Below are 18,430 nucleotides of genomic sequence, written 5' to 3' on the forward strand. Positions count from 1 at the left end.
ATTATTTATCTTACTAAAAATTTGTCGCTCTATTTTTATTGATTTCTCCATTATTTTTATGATATAGACATCTTTCTTTCTGCTTTAATTGAGGTACAACCCTTGCGTAGTCTCTCGGGGACATTTTTAGCCCTTCATGCAGCCATTGGAAAGGTTATCCTTGATGGCAGGACCCCTTCAGATCTTGCTCAAGGTATAATTTTCTTCTATTCTCATACTTACATCATTCCTAGTCATGATGGTGGTGGATATGGGAAACTCGAACCCATACCCGCACCCTCCCTTCAAAGTTCTAATGGCTAGAGCCTCATGTTTGATCACTAATGGCCCTTCAGCGCACAAGATAGTTTTGGTCATTCATACTTCATTGAAATTTGGGAAAGCATGTAGGCCTGTTGGTTTTAGTTGGTGCTGTCGTATTCATGTGTTTTTGCACATGTTTCATACCCTGCCATTCACACAAGCTCCCACAATGTTTGTGTGTAAGGAAATAGGTCATGAAGCCCTAGATTGCTTGCTTGGTGAAAAATGGGACATTGTAGAAGGTTTGCATGATGAGGACATCTACACGTGCAAAGTAGCTCAATCAGGGATATCCATCAGATATTTAAAATTTCAAACCACATTGTATATACGCTTCCATTATGAACATTGGATGAAAAAGGGAAGCAAACGGATACCTCTCCAGGTCTCGGAGGAAGTGGTAGAGCACTTCGACATAACTTTCACAAACAATGAGCAATGGCTTTGTTGAGACCGTGCAAGCGAGCAAGCATTGGAGTTTGGCAAATGTTCGTGTGACCATCTCAATATTATGGGTGCTAAAGATGTGGGGGACTATCATTTCAAGTTTAAAACTCCCAAGTTATGCCAATTACTAGCATGATATTTATACATAAAACTCATGTGTCATTCTCTAACATTAAAGGGTTTTTTTATTTTCCTAGATTGGGAGGCGATTGGAGGCAACATTAATGGTTCAGGAGCCTTGGAGTCCCAATGACCTTATTTTGTTAGCATAATGATAGCTATGTCATTTGTATATGAATATTTCTCTATGGGATCAACTGGCATTTGCCACATTTTGTACCACAAATTATTAATACATGAATTTTCTAAATTTTGATCAATGACTTTGTTTAATTGCAAGTAAGAGGTTGGTTTTTTCTATGTTTGGTTCTTTTTAACGCTTCCAAGCATGGCTCTAGAATCTTTTATTGTTTTAAGTCTATAAAATTTGAGTATCAAAGTTATGGTACAGGTACAAATTTGAGGGTGGGGCCTCAAAAATTTAGGGTTTTAGGGTTTTTTGGTCTATAAAAAAGGGACCCTCTCCTCATTTCTCAGTTCACAAGTTCTAGGAGCTCTTCCAGCCAAAACACCCACTATTACACTCTTTGCACACTCTCAAGCAATATCAGCCCCCATGGATCCTCATGCATGCTTCTTAGAGTGGCTTTTCACCACAAAGCATGCAAATCGCGAGGATTTGTATGACATGTTTACTCGGGTGCCTGATTGGCACACCACCATCCTTCTACATAAACGCCACTTTGTAGTTGTGGCCGATTACATCGACCAATCCCTATACAAGCACATGGTGGAGATGCAGGATACAACGGGCTATGGGTGCCCATGGACCTCCTGCACTACATCTACAAGGATGACCGCCCCTACTTACAAAGGCTAGGCCGCTTTGTAGAAATTTGCAAACCAATGATGCAATGTGTGACCATCCCAAAAAATGTGGTAGCATCACTGAAGAAAGGCAAATTGGGAAACACCTTATTAGCCCAAAGAGCCTTCCTCATCTTTCATGTTAGTGCTACCTACTCCCCCTCCCATGGAGCTTCCGCATTTGCATATTGGTGGCGTAGTGTAGGATGAAAAGGATGTGGAAATGAAGCCCACAAATAAGCAAAAGGAGGAGAAACTAGTGCAAGAGACCAGGTCATTTGAAGAGCCAGGGAAGGAGGAAGACACCCCCGACACCATACCTGAGGTGGAGATCAACAACCTCGGCACCATCATCATTGGGGGTGTTCCATATTTCTTCATGCATGATCTAGAAAAGGCGCTAGACCTTCGATTGGATGAGTGTCTAGCTGTTCTTTGCACCAAGTCTAAATTCCCCTTTGACATTGAAGATGACACACTTGGCGACAAGCTCTTGCCCCTCGGAGACAAAGTTTCTGCAACTGTGTCCCTTGTCAATGAGGATTTTGAACAAGACCACAATGCTGTTGTTCCAGAAGATGAGTACTAGGAAGTACATGCCAAACTAGTGGAAGGGAAGGTCGCCATGTCCCCCTGACAATGTGGCTAGAGAGGTGGATTATCCACCTGTTGTGGAGGAAGAGAAGTCCTCCATCTTAGTGGATGCTACGGCCGACCATGACACCAAGCAAGAGGATGTGCTGGAGATGGACAGTTGGGCTCTCTGTGAGGGAGGAAGAGAAGTCCTCCATCTTAGTGGATGCTACGGCCGACCATGACACCAAGCAAGAGGAGAGGATGTGCTGGAGATGGACAGTTGGGCTCTCCGTGAGGGAGGGAAATGCAAACCTTTTGGGCCCAATGCTGCGCTTGCCCACTACATCGGCCACTTGCCTATCGAGGACATCACCATTATCCACAAGGATTACTCCCCTGAAGGCAGTTACTCCATCTTTATTTTGAGGGCCATGTCTAAGGTTTTGTGCCTATCCACAATACTGTAAATAGTATTATTTTGGTTAACAAAGTCTTAGCTACTAACACATTCAGTACCGGCTTTAGAGACAAAGTACTTGCACAAGTAGGAATTTGTCAAGTTGTAGGGCATACCGACCCCGAAGAGATCACCAAGTGTCTTTTGACCGGAGAACTACCTGAAGCTAATAAAAGAAAGATGGACATGATTCAGATGATCATTGAAAATGATGATGCTATGTTATTTTATTATCTTTTGATCAATATAATCTTAAGTATTGGCATATGAATAATGATGTCTCTTGTGCATACAATCATGACTCTTGTCCCTTGTCTTTGGCTATTTACACCACATTGTTTGATGAAACTATGCAAAACACTTGTATGTCTTACAATATACACAAAGGTTACACTATACACAAAGGCAAGCACATTTTGGATTCAAATTTGATGGTATTTGACTTTTTATACTACCAAATGACATTTTATACTACCAAATGACATTTTAAGGCCCCTTTGCACCCTTGCCACAAGGGTGTGAGTTTTGGCCAAACAGGCCTCCCTATTTGACCAAAACTCACACCCTTGTTGCGGATAGGGCAAGGGGCCTTTATACATCATAATAATGCCCAGATTGTGCAAAAAAGCTAAAGAATAGCTCAAATTTGCTATCTAATGTGCAATTTCTAAACACCTTTAGCAAGTACCATATGTTATAAATTATGTCTAAAACACCATAAAATGGTGGCTTTTACCCTTTTTCATGACTCCCACTACATGCTATGGCCAAATAAAGCAAAATGCACCCTTGTGGCAAGGGTTCATATGGCCTTGTAGCACCATCAATTGACATCACAACCCCTAACTTTGAGCCAACCCTGTGAAACAAGTGTGTCAAGCAACCAAAATGAAAGCCTAAAATGTGTTAAGCACCAAAAGTGTCGTGAAGGCTTCATATTGCAATTGGAATGCTAAATTTTCACAATTCAACCCCAATTAGGACTATATAAGTGATAAAAACACACTTTATCACATCTTTACACCACACAATTGGATGCACACACATTTTAAAGAACTGTAGAGCTAGATTGCTCTTGCTAAGGTAATGGACAAAAAATTCCTTTCATTGCACAGATAAAAGATACAAAAAGGGCTTAGAATCAACAATATAGTTACACAAGGCCACTAGTTTCTTTCGCCCGCGAATCCTCAGAGCGAGCTGCATATCCTTAGTCATGATGGTTACGCGCTTAGCATGTATTGCACATAGATTAGTGTCTTCAAAATTGTTTAGTAGGCCTCACAACCTCTTGGAGTGCTTCTAGTGCGACTCCCTACATGCGATAATCACTACGGTGGCTTTGCACTATCTCCTTGTTGTTGCAAGTGCAGGCAAATGGCGCTCTACGTATGAGTAGCTCCGTGGACTTTTCGTAGTGCTTGATCTCCGCAAATGCTCTGTATGTAGAGCGATGCTTCTTTTGTGGCACACGTGGAATCTGCACTTGTTGTTGCTGGGCGGTGAGGCTTCTTATAATACTTTGTTTTGTGCCCCTTGGTCCTCTTAGATGGGCTAGGGAGAGGTTGTTCCTACTAAGGAACCTTCTCCTCCTCGTCCTCCTCATCGTCCTCGCCCTCGTCGCCTTCCAGATCTGGGTGAAGGTTGGGACGACTTGGAATTGCTCCCATGCCCGCGTGTATGGTCTTGCCTCTCCTGTGGTGGTAGGATGTCTTGGAATATCCTCACTATCCCACGGTGGCCTATCAGGATCGGTGGCCTCTGAGTCTTCATCGTCATCTGTTCGATCAAAATCCCTCACAACATGCCTTGGGTGCTCTTCCTCTATATCCTCTTCCATAGCATCCTCGTCTTGGGGATTTGGGTCTAGTTCAGGGTCTACCCTTGGTCTTTTCAATGTGATCTTCAATCTCTTCCCAGTTACATGTGGCCCCTCTGAACCTTTGGCCTCTTGTGGGTGGCAGATTGGGGTGGGTTGTTGCTGCGCACCTTGGAGAGTGTTCTGGTTGGGCATCGTCTTCTTTACAATTTTTTTCCTACACACTAGTGTGCTAGATAGTGTCTTTTGAGATTTGGTGTGCTGGGGGGGGAGGGCAGAGGTAGGTGCCAAAAAAAAAAAACTTAGAAAAAAATGAGCCAAAATGAGCCTTTATATAGTTTTTAGAAAAAGGGCAGGATACCCAAAAAAAAGGGTGGGGTACCCGAAAAAGGGTAGGGTTTCCTAGATTAGGCCGTGTACATGCCGAGAGGCCTACATGCATCAAAAAAGGATTATTGTGTATTTTTGACCCACTTTTTACCATGACTATCATAGTACTATGCCACATCGCATGATGCCATGGACCTAACGAGAAGTTCCATATATAGGATTTTGTGGTCCTAAGGTCATACGCATTTGTACACTCCATATTTCTTACCCTGCCAAAGGTATACCTAAAGAACCAATTGAACATCTCAGCAAGATAGTTAGTACACACTTGTTCTCCTCCAATCCGCGTGTTCTTGAAATAAACTCCTCTTGCACGATAATGGGACTTCTCCATGCCTTGTGTGCTAAACATATCTAGGGACCCATACTTATACATAAAATACGCACCATGAGCATAAAGAATGTGCTATAGTTAAAGTTGGATAGAGTTAGCCATGGAAACATGGTACAAGAGAAACATTATAAATTTAGAAGAGGAATACCATGTAATGTGTTATGTTCATTTCTCCCTAGGATGTCACAAAACAGACTTTGTAAACTCAAGTAAATCTGCTTGGAATTGATTCCTCTGCTCCGTAGTGGTATGGCTTCGATTCATTAAGCGTAGCACTTTATTGAAGGTTGCCCACACTTGTTTGTGTTGATTGACAACAAATGGATCGACCTCATTGTCAGTTGTGACTTTGCACAAGTCCTTCCAGAGCTCCCACGCTTTCTCCTCTTATCCTACCTGATTGCTTAATCTTCTACCAAGCTTCTTTGGGGGTTTCGCAAAGAATCTTCAAGCTTTTGCCCCACTCATGACACCTATTGAGAGCAACCTCATGGCTGTCCCCTGCGCCCTTAACTACTATCTGAACATTCCCCCCATGACATCCCAAGGAGTTGAGTAGCTCCTCTACTTTACCCAATGCTTCTTTTGATCACTGAGTTGATTTCATGGTGAAGGCATAGTCCATGGGAAGCTTGAGCAAGCGATCAAATATTTGCATAGATGTATGCAAGGTGCAAAATTGCACATTGTCATGTGGAGAAGCAATTTTTGGATTCCATCTTGGTAGAAAAACATCATGGGGACTAGAGTATAATTAAATAAATTTGAGGGAAAATGGTTCCACACTTGGTAGAAAAAGGTACAATTTCATCTTATGAGAGGCGTACGGGGAGTTGTTAACGGCACAGAGGAGAGACCAGAGAGTGGAGCTAAAGCACTTGCATGGGATGAAAAAGTTGGTAAAGCATATGGCACCATGGCACTTGCATTGCATGATGATTTCATTCATTATGTTTATGAGTGTAGGACATCTTTAGAAGCTTGGGAAACACTTGATAAGCAAAGTTTGCTGGAAGCTAGGTGAGCCCTCTCTCTCTCTCTCTCTTGATGTTCTGATTTATTTATTTTTTTGTGCAGTTCGGCCCATCTTCGAGCCTCCAGTTTCCAAGTGGCTCTCCAAGTAGCTCCTCTTCTTCACTAAGACGTCCCATCTTCGAGCCAACATATTTGTAGTTGACATCTTCGAGTAAGTGGTCTCTTTCCTTGATTATACGCTCTCTTGATTGATGTGTGCCCCCCCAACCCATCATTGTCTTACAGGAGAGCTACAGTATATGCATTTTTTAAGTCACCATTTTTTCTAAGCATGCATGCCACCTCTCCTGGAAGCTTTGGAGATGAACTCTACATAGTTGAGGCCTCAGGGTATCACATGAAGTTGGCCGCGAGTCTCTCAGCTTCTTCATGCACACAATATATACGAGGCCAGAGGGTATTGCATGAACATGGCTGCGAGTCTCTTGGCTTCATGCAAACAATATATATATATATATATATATTAAGCCCTTGAGTGCCAACTCACATAGAAGCTCTCTCATTCGGATCCCAGATTGCATCCCCTATCGTGTATGCTCTCTCCTCAGGGGGGGTTCACCTAAAAATATGTAAGTATACCACATGAGTTCAAATGAAGGTGTTTTTTAATTCAACATTCTAAGGTAAATTTACAGGAGGGGATTTTTTAATCGATTTTGAAAAAAAAAACGTAAGTCCATAAAGACAAAGGGGTCATTTCATTCATGAAAAAATCATAGGTAAGGAATTTTTTAAATACCCCTTGAATGCACATGATACAAAGGGTTTCTTAGTCATGCACCCCCCAAGGTTCTCTCTCTCTCTCTCTCTCTCTCTCTCTCTCTCTCTCTCTCTCTCTCTCTCTCTCTCTCAGGACGACACATTGCAAGTCGGCTTAGGCCTACTCGCTTTCTCTCTCCTTCCTTCACATAAAGAACATGCATAGAGAGTGGGTAACCAATAGATTCTGGAAGATTCAAGAAACAATGGTAGTTGTTGGTACGATTTGTTGAGATATCGAGCTCGTCTAGTGAGGCAGTGGACACTGATGACCCGCCTGGGGATAGGCCCCACACTTACACCACTGGCATGGTTGGTGAGATCTTGGGTGATATGCGGCTAGTGGGATGACAGGCTGTGTGACAGCCACTCTAGAGACTGGCATAGTTATAGCGCCAGCTCATTTTAGTTGGGTTCACACTATAGAGAACCCGTGTATGTATTGGTTGAGTACCTTTCATATTGTGAGTACTCTTATCTTGTATATGGTGTGTTGAGTGTTGAGTGAAGAAGAAGAAGATATTCAGCCTCTCACCTTGTGTGTTCACTATTAGGGTTTTGTGAGTGTGTGTGTGCTTGCAAGAGCTCAAGCTCTCTTCCCCCCTACATCTTTTCAGGGTATCAGAGCCTGGTTCGTGCTAAGGGCTGAGCTGCAAGCAAGAGAACCACAGGAAGCAGTACGAGGGTAAGAGCTTCAACTACTCTTCCCTATTTGTGTTGATGACTACACCCTTGTCGGGAGCTCTACGGGAGGCACCGACAACGATCTCTAATTGAGGAGCTTTCTTCGTGGGAGTAAGGCTACAGGGCAACTATACTGTCTTATCGGACTTCATAGTTTGGGCTGAAAACATGTTTTAGGCGTGTCTGGACCTCCGTTTTTCAGAAAGCAGGCGATTTCGAGCACTGTGGGTAAGTCATCGATTCTCTGTAGAACTCTGTTTTAAGAACTGCAGGAAGACAAAATGTCTGTGCAGACACTGTGGGTGCTGCAAAGAGGTCAAAAGTTGCCATTGGGTGTATGTATGCACATTGACGTCACTGGTTGTGACATTTGAGAGTACTACAGTACCGCTACTACAGGAAATACATCAATTTGTGCAGGACAAATCAGAGTGCTATTTCTGGTAAAATTGTGTGTTTGACAAGATGTCAAATGATGGGATAACCCAGATTGTGGCTGAGAAGCTTGATAAGAATAACTTCCATGCTTAGAGGTTCAAGTTGACGAATTTCCTAATGGGAAAGGGCTATTGGGACTACATACAAGGTGAGCATGAAGAGGCACCAGAGATACCGGATATAAATCCGGACATAAATCCAACTGCTGTGCAGATGTGAAAGAGTTTAAAGACTGGAACCAAGGAGCCAAGAAAGTTATGTATTGGCTTTTTGTTAGTATACAGGACACCATGATTGGGCACATTCAGGATGCCAAGTCCCCCAAGGAGGCGTGGGACACCTTGGTTAAACTCTATGAAACAAATACCAAGGCACGTAAGATACAGTTGAAGAATGAACTTCATACTGTGGAGAAAAAGAGCATGTCTATGAATGACTATGCGCTGAAGATAAAGGGTATTGTGGAATCCCTTGCATCTATTGGTGTGTCAGTAGATGATGATGATAAGGTGGAAGTCTGTCTACATGGTCTCGGGCCACAATACAAGGCGTTTAAGACGTCTATTCAGACTCGGGAAAACATTCCCAACTTCACAGATTTGGTGTCTATGTTGATTATAGAAGAGACGAGCTTGGGTGAAGACCAAAAGTCTTCACAAAAAAAAATAGTTCAGAGCAACAGGCCTTCTACACAAGTTCAGGTAGAGGACGAGGTAGAGGAGGCCGTGGACGCGGTCAAGGAGGTGGCCATACAGGTAATCAGAATTATGGCCAGCAGCAGCAACAACAACAGTCCTAGAATACACAACAACAACAACAACAACACGCAAGTGGAAGAGGCAAATTCAGAGGCAGGGGGAGTCAGAGAGGCCGTGGAAATTGGCAAAGGCAGTATAATGATGCACGTTAATGCTATTATTGTGGTAAGCCTGGACATGTGCAGGGAGAATGTTATAAGAAGCAGGCTGACATGCAAAATGGGAAAGTGCAGCAAAACAACTATGCATCCTCAAGCAGAAATAATGAGGATAATGAAAGGTTGTTTGTTATGCAGCATGTCGTGAATGCCATGTCTGAAAATGTTAAAGCAGCACAAAAAGATAATGTGTGGTATGTGGATTCAGGTGCTTCGAACCACATGACAAGTCATGGGGAGTGGTTCAAGGAAATGAAAAACCCGAAAAGACCAGGTTTTGTGTAAACAGGGGATGACACTGCTCATCCAATTGCCCATGTTGGAGATGTGCCATTGTCTATGCAGGATGGCAAAGTGGAGTACCTTGCAGATGTACTTCACGTTCTGAACATAACAAAGAATCTGGTTTCAGTTGGCCAGATGATTGAGCATGGTTTGTAGGTTCAATTTAACCCTAATGGTTGTTATGTTGAAGACTTTAAAGACAAGTGCAGGTTGGTTGCAAAAGGCAACAGAGTGGGTAGAATGTTTACGTCGAATATAGACATGCTTGAAATGAGTGCTGCGATGTTTGCAAATGGTTCAGGAATTGTTGCAGACACAGACATTTGGCATAAAAGGATTGGACATGTGAATGTGCAGAGATTGAAGTCTATGCAGACTAAGGGAATTGTGACAGGGCTGCCAAAATTTAAAGTGGAAGGTATGCAGAAAATATGTGAAGCGTGCCAATTTGGGAAGCAAACAAAGCATGTGTTTCCACGTAACAGATATGTGAGCAGAAATGCACTAGATGTTGCGCATTCAGATGTATAGGGTCTACGAAGACCATATCTATGGGAGGCTGCAGGTACTATGTGACTTTCATTGATGACCACACAAGGAAAGTGTGGGTATATTTTATGAAGGAGAAGAGTGAGGTGTTCACTCACTTTCAGAATTTCAGAGTTTTGGTTGAAAAGCAAACAAGGAAATATGTAAAGTGCCTAAGGTCAGATGGAGGGGGAGAGTACTTCTCCAATGAGTTCTCTGAATTTTTGAAGAAGAATGGTATTCGGAGACAGTTTACATGCAGATACACTCCGCAGCAAAATGGAGTTGCTAAGCAGAAAAACAGGCACATTGCTGAGATTGCGCGAGCATTGATGGAAGAGAAAAATATACCGCATAGCTATTGGGATGAGGCTGTTTCTATAGCAGTATACATCATGAACACGACTCCAACTGCAGCCATACATGATGTAAGAGAAAAATATACCGCATAGCTATTGGGATGAGGCTGTTTCTATAGCAGTATACATCATGAACAGGACTCCAACTGCAGCCATACATGATGTAACTCCAGAGGAGAGGTTTACTGGCAGAAAACCTGATTTGTCTCATATGAAAGTCTTTGGATGCATTACATATGTGCATGTGCCAGATGAGCTGAGAACTAAGCTGGATCCAAAAGCTGAAAAATGTGTGTTTATTGGATATTCCCTTGAACAAAAGGGATACAGGTGTTATAACCCTGCTACACGTGAGTTGAGGGTAAGCAGGGATGTTGTCTTTAATGAGATGAGCAGCTGGTATGCTGCTAAAAAAGAAGCTGTTGGGGCTGACGTGAGTGTAAGTGTGGTTGCACAAAATGCAGGTCAGCAAATCACAGTCTTTGAGTGGACCTGGAGAGTCCTCATATAGTGGGTCTGTTGATAGACCATGGAGTGGCAGGCTGCGTCATAATACCAGTCCTGCAAATGTGATTAGTACATCACACGTAAAGGAAAAGAGAAAGTGGTTGAGCCCCTTGGTATGCCTGACATTTTTGCAGGGCATTCTCATGTTGATTGAGAGTCTAGTGGCTCAGATATGAGCCTTGATGAGGAGCTTGGGATCCCAGCGATGAGAACACCTGGTGTAAAGAAGGCTATGGAAGCCATGAATGAAAAGCTACGAAGATCTGAGAGAGTGAAAAATCCTGTGCAGAGATTTACCTATGATGGTTATGTGGCACATCACTATGCATATATGGCAAAGGTTGTGCAGGTTGTTGAGCCCACATGCATTGATGAGGCTATTGGAAATGTGTGTTGGGAGAAAGCTATGGATGAGGAGATGAATGCACTATATGGAAATGAAACTTGGGACTTAGTGCAATTGCCTGAAGGCAAGAAAGCCATTGGATGCAAGTGGGTGTACAAACTTGGGACTTAGTGCAATTGCCTGAAGGCAAGAAAGCCATTGGATGCAAGTGGGTGTACAAAGTAAAACATAACAGTGATATATGGCATTGATTATGAGGAAACTTTCAGCTCACTGTTGCCAAGATGGCAACAGTGAGAGTTGTGATAGCAGTGGCTACGTCAAAGCAATGGTCTTTACATCAGATGGATGTAAAGAATGCATTCTCTTGCATGGGGATTTGCAAGAAGAGGTGTATATGTTACAGCCACCTGGCTATGAGGACGTGAGTCACTCCGAGCATGTTTGCAGGTTGAAGAAAGCCTTGTATAGCTTAAAGCAAGTACCAAGAGCATGGTCTGACAAGATTTCTGAATATCTTGTCACTATTGGCTTTCATGTAGCCAATGCAGATTTCTCGCTGTATGTGAGACATGGTGATAGAGGGGTTGTACTTGTTGTCATCTATGTAGATGACTTGATCATTACAGGGGACCATGATGCAGAGATCTTTGATGTAAAGATCTTGCTTAGACAGAAGTTTGAGATGAAGGATCTGGGAGAGCTCAGATATTTCTTGGGCATTGAGGTGATTAGGTGACCACATGGTATTGGATTACTGCAGAGACAATATGGCTTGGACATGTTGTCCAAGTATGGTATGACAGGCTGTAAGCCTATCTCAATGCCATTGGATCAGAATGGCAAGTTGAGTGCAGACTCAGGAGAGATTTTGGAGGATATGTATAGGCACACAGTAGGAAGCTTGATCTACATGACGATCACGAGACCAGATTTGAGCTATGATGTTGGGTTGGTGAGTCCGTTTATGCAGGTTCCACGGAAACCGCATTTGGATGCATTGAGACGCATATTGAGGTATGTGAGGTCTACTTTGCATTGTGGACTATTCTATGAGACTGGGACATAGATATGTGTACATGGGTACACAGATGCTGATTGGGCTGGTAGTATCTCAGATAGAAGATCTACCAGTGGATTTATGTTTTCTTTGGGGAGTGCTGCTGTGACTTGGAGCAGCAAGAAGTAGCCTACGGTTGCTTTATCTAGTACAGAGGCCGAGTAGTACAGAGGAGCTGCTATGGCAGCATGTGAGGTAGCTTGGTTGAGAAAGCTACTTGCAGATTTGGGTCTATCAGTGGATAGACAAGTTGTCATTTTCGGTGACAACATTAGCAATATACAGTATTTCATGCTCGTACGAAGCATATAGAGGTCCACTACCATTTCGTCAGAGATAAGGTCTTGGCAGGAGACCTTGACCTTGTTTATGTCAACACAGAGGATCAGGTAGCTGACATCTTCACCAAAGCATTGGGTACAGAGACGCTCCGCAGATTCAGGGCTTCACTTGGTGTACATGAGATGGAGTTGAGCTCGAGGGGGAGTGTTGAGATATCGAGCTCGTCTAGTGAGGCGGTGGACACTAATGACCCGCCTGGGGGATAGGCCCCACACTTACACCACTGGCATGGTTGGTGAGATCTTGGGTGATATGCGGCTAGTGGGATGACAGGCTGTGTGACAGCCACTCTAGAGACTGGCATAGTTATAGCGCCAGCTCATTTTAGTTGGGTTCACACTATAGAGAACCCGTGTATGTATTGGTTGAGTACCTTTCATATTGTGAGTACTCTTATCTTGTATATGGTGTGTTGAGTGTTGAGTGAAGAAGAAGAAGATATTCAGCCTCTCACCTTGTGTGTTCTCTATTAGGGTTTTGTGAGTGTGTGTGTGCTTGCAAGAGCTCAAGCTCTCTTCCCCCCTGCATCTTTTCAGATTATGCTATATATATATATATATATAAGTTGTTGAAGCTTTGTTGTGTCTATATATGCTCTTTAGTAGATGATTACATAGCTTGATTAATTCTTTAAGGTTAATATTTTCTTCCATGATTTGGCCTTAATTTCTTGGATTTTGAATGTGCATTCTCAAACTTTACAGTTCTTGGATCTTGATACTGGGATCCCAACTTTTTGATTCCATGGAAATTTTGGCATCAAAAATGAAACATTTCTATGGTTTAAGATTCAAGTTTGTCTTTTACAATTGTAAGTTATAATGCTTTAAAAGAGTTGGCACATACATTTGCGAGAACCAACAGGAAATAGCCGACGACTTGCATTATAACTCACAATTGTCTTTTACAATTGTGAGTTATAATGCTTTAAAAGAGTTGGCACATACATTCTCGAGAACCAACAGGAAATAGCCGACGACTTGCATTAATATAAGCAATCTTCTTCTTTGCTTATTCATATGCACACCTATATGTACATTTAAGTGAATTTGGCTTAACGAAAAACCTTTGGGATGTTGACGACCACCATTGGGCATGATGGTTAAAAAGGTAATGGCCAAGCTAGCAACGTAATGACGGTCGGAGACTGTGTATTTGTGTGTTTTTGGAGAGAGAGAGAGAGAGAGAGAGAGAGAGAGAGAGAGAGAGAGAGAACAGCAACATGTGTGGAAATATGTAATGAGAGAGGAGAGAGGGGGTAAGGGATGAGTGTGTATATTATATACGCATGGGACTTTCTCAATTGCACTCCGTAACTTAACATAACATGCAATCGTCCTTGTCGTCGAGATAGAGAGAGAGAGAAATGTTTTTTTAAATAGTTTTTTTCATTTTATAAAGATAGTTATAAAAATCTCCATATGATTACTTGCTCCAACATGAGCATATAAGTGAGAGAGAGTATTATGTTTTTTAACATATACATTACTCATACTATAAAGATATTTATGAAAATCTATGTGTCGTTACTTTGTGAAAAATAAGCATACAAACAATTAAAATTTTACCTTTGTACAAAATTTCAATTGAAAAAGTTTTATTTTTCATGTTGTTTTTTGAAATCACATGTGTTTATATAAACGTTATTGCATACATGCACATATCACATCTACGTATATATGTTGTACATCTTACTATACATGTATGTATGTGTATATATATACATATAAACGTACATACATATATACATATATGTATGTATGTATGTATATATGTATGTGTATATACATATATATACATATGTATGTATATACACATACATACATATCTATATATATATATGTGTGTATGTAGGTATGTGTATATACATACACATACATATATATATGTATGTGTATATGTAGGTATGTGTATATACATACATATGAATATGTATGTATATATATACATACATACATACATATATATACATACATACATACATATATATATATACATACATATACATACATACATATATATACATGTATGTATGTTTGTATGTATGTGTATATACATACATAATATATATATATATAATATGTATATATATATGTATGTATGTATGTATGTATGTATGTATGTATACATACATATGTATATGTATGTATATAATATATATATATATATATATATATATATATATGTATGTATGTATGTATGTATGTATGTATGTATATATATATATGTATGTGTTTATACATACATATACATATGTATGTATGTATGTATGTATATATGTATGTATGTATGTATGTATATATGTATGTATATACACATATATATATGTATGTATATATACATATATATATGTGTGTGTGTGTGTGTGTGTGTGTGTGTGTATACACATATATATGTATATATATATATATGTGTATATAATGGTAGTTGTTGGTACGATTTGTTGAGATATCGAGCTCGTCTAGTTTGGCAGTGGACACTGATGACCCGCTTGGGGATAGGCCCCACACTTACACCACTGGCATGGTTGGTGAGATCTTGGGTGATATGCAGCCAGTGGGATGACAGGCTGTGTGACAGCCACTCTAGAGAGACTGGCATAGTTATAGCGCAAGCTCATTTTAGTTGGGTTCACACTATAGAGAACCCGTGTATGTATTGGTTGAGTACCTTTCATATTGTGAGTACTCTTATCTTGTATATGGTGTGTTGAGAGTTGAGTGAAGAAGAAGAAGATATTCAGCCTCTCACCGTGTGTGTTCTCTATTAGGGTTTTGTGAGTGTGTGTGTGCTTACAAGAGCTCAAGCTCTCTTCCCCCCTGCATCTTTTCATGGTATCAGAGCCTGGTTCGTGCTAAGGACTGAGCTGCAAGCAAGAGAACCACAGGAAGCGGTACGAGGGTAAGAGCTTCAACTACTCTTCCCTATTTGTGTTGGTGACTACACCCTTGTCAGGAGCTCTACGAGAGGCACCGGCAACGATCTCTGATTGAGGAGCTTTCTTCGCAGGAGTAAGGCTACAGGGCAACTATACTGTCCTATCGAACTTCATAGTTTGGGCCGAAAACGCGTTTCGGGCGCGTCTGGACCTCCGTTTTTCAGAAAGCAGGCGATTTCGAGCACTGCGGGTAAGTCATCGATTCTCTGCAGAACTCTGTTTTAAGAACTGCAGGAAGACAAAATGACTGTGCAAACACTGTGGGTGCTGCAAAGAGGTCAAAAGTTGCCATTGGGTGTATGTATGCACATTGAAGTCACTGGTTGTGACATTTGAGAGTACTACAGTACCGCTATACAGGAAATACAGCAATTTGTGCAGGACAAATCAGAGTTGTAAGGTCCCCCTGTTCCCACCGAGCAACGGATTCGGGTACTAGCAGCGGAAGTAGCACTTCTCGCGCGAGACAGGGGTCCCACATTCGGGGCCTCGTCCCCACGGATATCCGGACAAGAGACTAATCCGTTGGTTTTTCCAAAACCGAACCCGGAAAAAACTTCCCTTACCGGAAAGCACGGGCGATTCCACCAGGATAATTTTTTTCTCTAACGAAGACAAGATCATTTCTGATCAAGCTGATCCAATTGTATCTTCAAGATACTAGATCAGATCAAGGAAGAAACTTGCACTTGGATCATTGGGATCAACGCTTTTTTCCCCATTCAAGAGGCACAGCCGTTGATTCCTATCCATAGAACAATTACTGTCCGGGATTTACTTTATCTATCGTATTAACAAAAGTTGAGTCTCGATTTACGGATCCATCAGTCCAGCCTAACCCCATCCGATCCCATGGGTTAGCCAACCGCCTAACCACTGTAGTGATGGGATCCAATTTGGAATTTGGTTAGGTTTTGTCCCGGGTACCAAGGAAAAGAGTTCCAAGGCCCCCTAGCCGGAAGTTCATGCAAACATAAAATTAGGCACACCACTTACACACCCAATATGAAATTGCCTTATTCTTAGCATCAGCTAACTTTAAAACAATCCTTTAATGAAACCATAGTACCACTGATCACAGTCTTCCAAATTATCCGGTTGATTCTCAAATTTCCCATCATTCCTTCATCATCAGAGTATCTATGGCATCATTGGCAACTAGAACACTCACCACCTGTCCACTCAGAGGCCGTTTCCATAGTTCCTAGCCCATAATACTCGGCAATATAATCATTTATCAAGATGGACTCTCGTTGAAGATCAGCAAGATCAACCAACAGATCCATATAAAAGAGCCATGGACTCATCCGTTGAGGACCAGCAAGGTCAGTCAACCAGATCCATGCCCGGTTTCACAAAACAACTCTTACTCCTTGTTCCAATATCTTCCTCGACGCACGCGTGGGTATCCTAGGCGACGACCCAGAGCCCGAGCACCGTATGGTCAGCACCCTCTAGGATCCTTCGCAGGTGACCTAGCGCTTCACTCATAGGCCGCTTCCTTGGTCCCTCATCCACCGTACCGGAAGCTCACCATTTTAATCGAACCGAGGCTGGCCGAGGCTGGTCAAGACCTCGGTCGACCTTGCTACGCGAGACGTCCTCCATTGACTCTCCGTCACAGCAGTTGCAACTTTATCAGTTAGGTCTCCACGACCTTAATCACAAGACGGTCAAAATGCTTCCCCAGCATTCTTGATATAAAACAGCCATTTACAAACAGCATTTACAAACAGTTTACAAATATAGTTTCTATATTAACTCTCATTTTTCCACATTGTTCCTCATTAATCCACATTACTTATTCCACATTCCATTTATATGTGTACTCATCCAATCACCTCATTTTCCATCTCTTCACTTCAAATTCCTTCACATCACATATCATATATTCACATCCATATCCACATCCATACATCCACATCCATATCCACATTCACATCCATACATCCACATCTACATGCTTATCTCCATTTTCACATCTTCATTTATACATCCACATCCCATATCCACATTCATACATACACATCCATATCTACATCCACATCCACATTCACATCCATACATCCACATCTACATGCTTACCTCCATTTTCACATCCTCATTTATACATCCACATCCCATATCCACATTCATACATACACATCCATACATCCACATCTACATCCACATACATACATACATCCACATCCACATTCACATTCACATACATCCACATCCACATTCCCATACATCCACATCTATACATCCACATTCCACATTCACATCTATACATCCACATCTACATTCACATTCACATACATCCACATCCCCATTCCCATTCACATCTATACATCCACATCTACATCCACATACATACATACATCCACATCCACATTCCACATTCACATCTATACATCCACATCCACATCCACATTCACATACATCCACATCCACATTCCCATTCACATCTATACATCCACATCCATTCACATCTATACATCCACATCTACATCCACATTCACATCCACATTCACATCTACATCCACATCTACATCCATTCACATCTATACATCCACATCTACATCCACATTCACATCTATGCATATATATCTTCATGCATATATCCATTTTCACGTTCATTCATCCACATCTACATGCTTACCTCCATTTTCACATCCTCATTTATACATCCACATCCCATATCCACATTCATACATACACATCCATACATCCACATCTACATCCACATACATACATACATCCACATCCACATTCACATTCACATACATCCACATCCACATTCCCATACATCCACATCTATACATCCACATTCCACATTCCACATTCACATCTATACATCCACATCTACATCTATATCCACATTCATATCTATGCATATACATCTTCATGCATACATCCATTTTCACGTTCATATATCCATTTTCACATTCATACATCCATACTCCCATCTCCACATCCACACATCCACATACATACA

At 41.6% G+C, this 18,430-nt stretch overlaps 1 pseudogene; it reads left to right on the plus strand.

Moving 5' to 3' along the window:
- The first annotated feature begins 2,056 nt into the window (after positions 1–2,056).
- On the plus strand, positions 2,057–2,980 carry LOC147642147 (uncharacterized; annotated as a pseudogene).
- The last annotated feature ends 15,450 nt before the right edge of the window (positions 2,981–18,430 follow it).

Source organism: Cibotium barometz, chromosome 1 (genome assembly GCF_041138505.1).
Source record: "Cibotium barometz isolate CiBa-2024 chromosome 1, ASM4113850v1, whole genome shotgun sequence".
In the NCBI taxonomy this organism is placed as follows: Eukaryota; Viridiplantae; Streptophyta; class Polypodiopsida; order Cyatheales; family Cibotiaceae; genus Cibotium; species Cibotium barometz.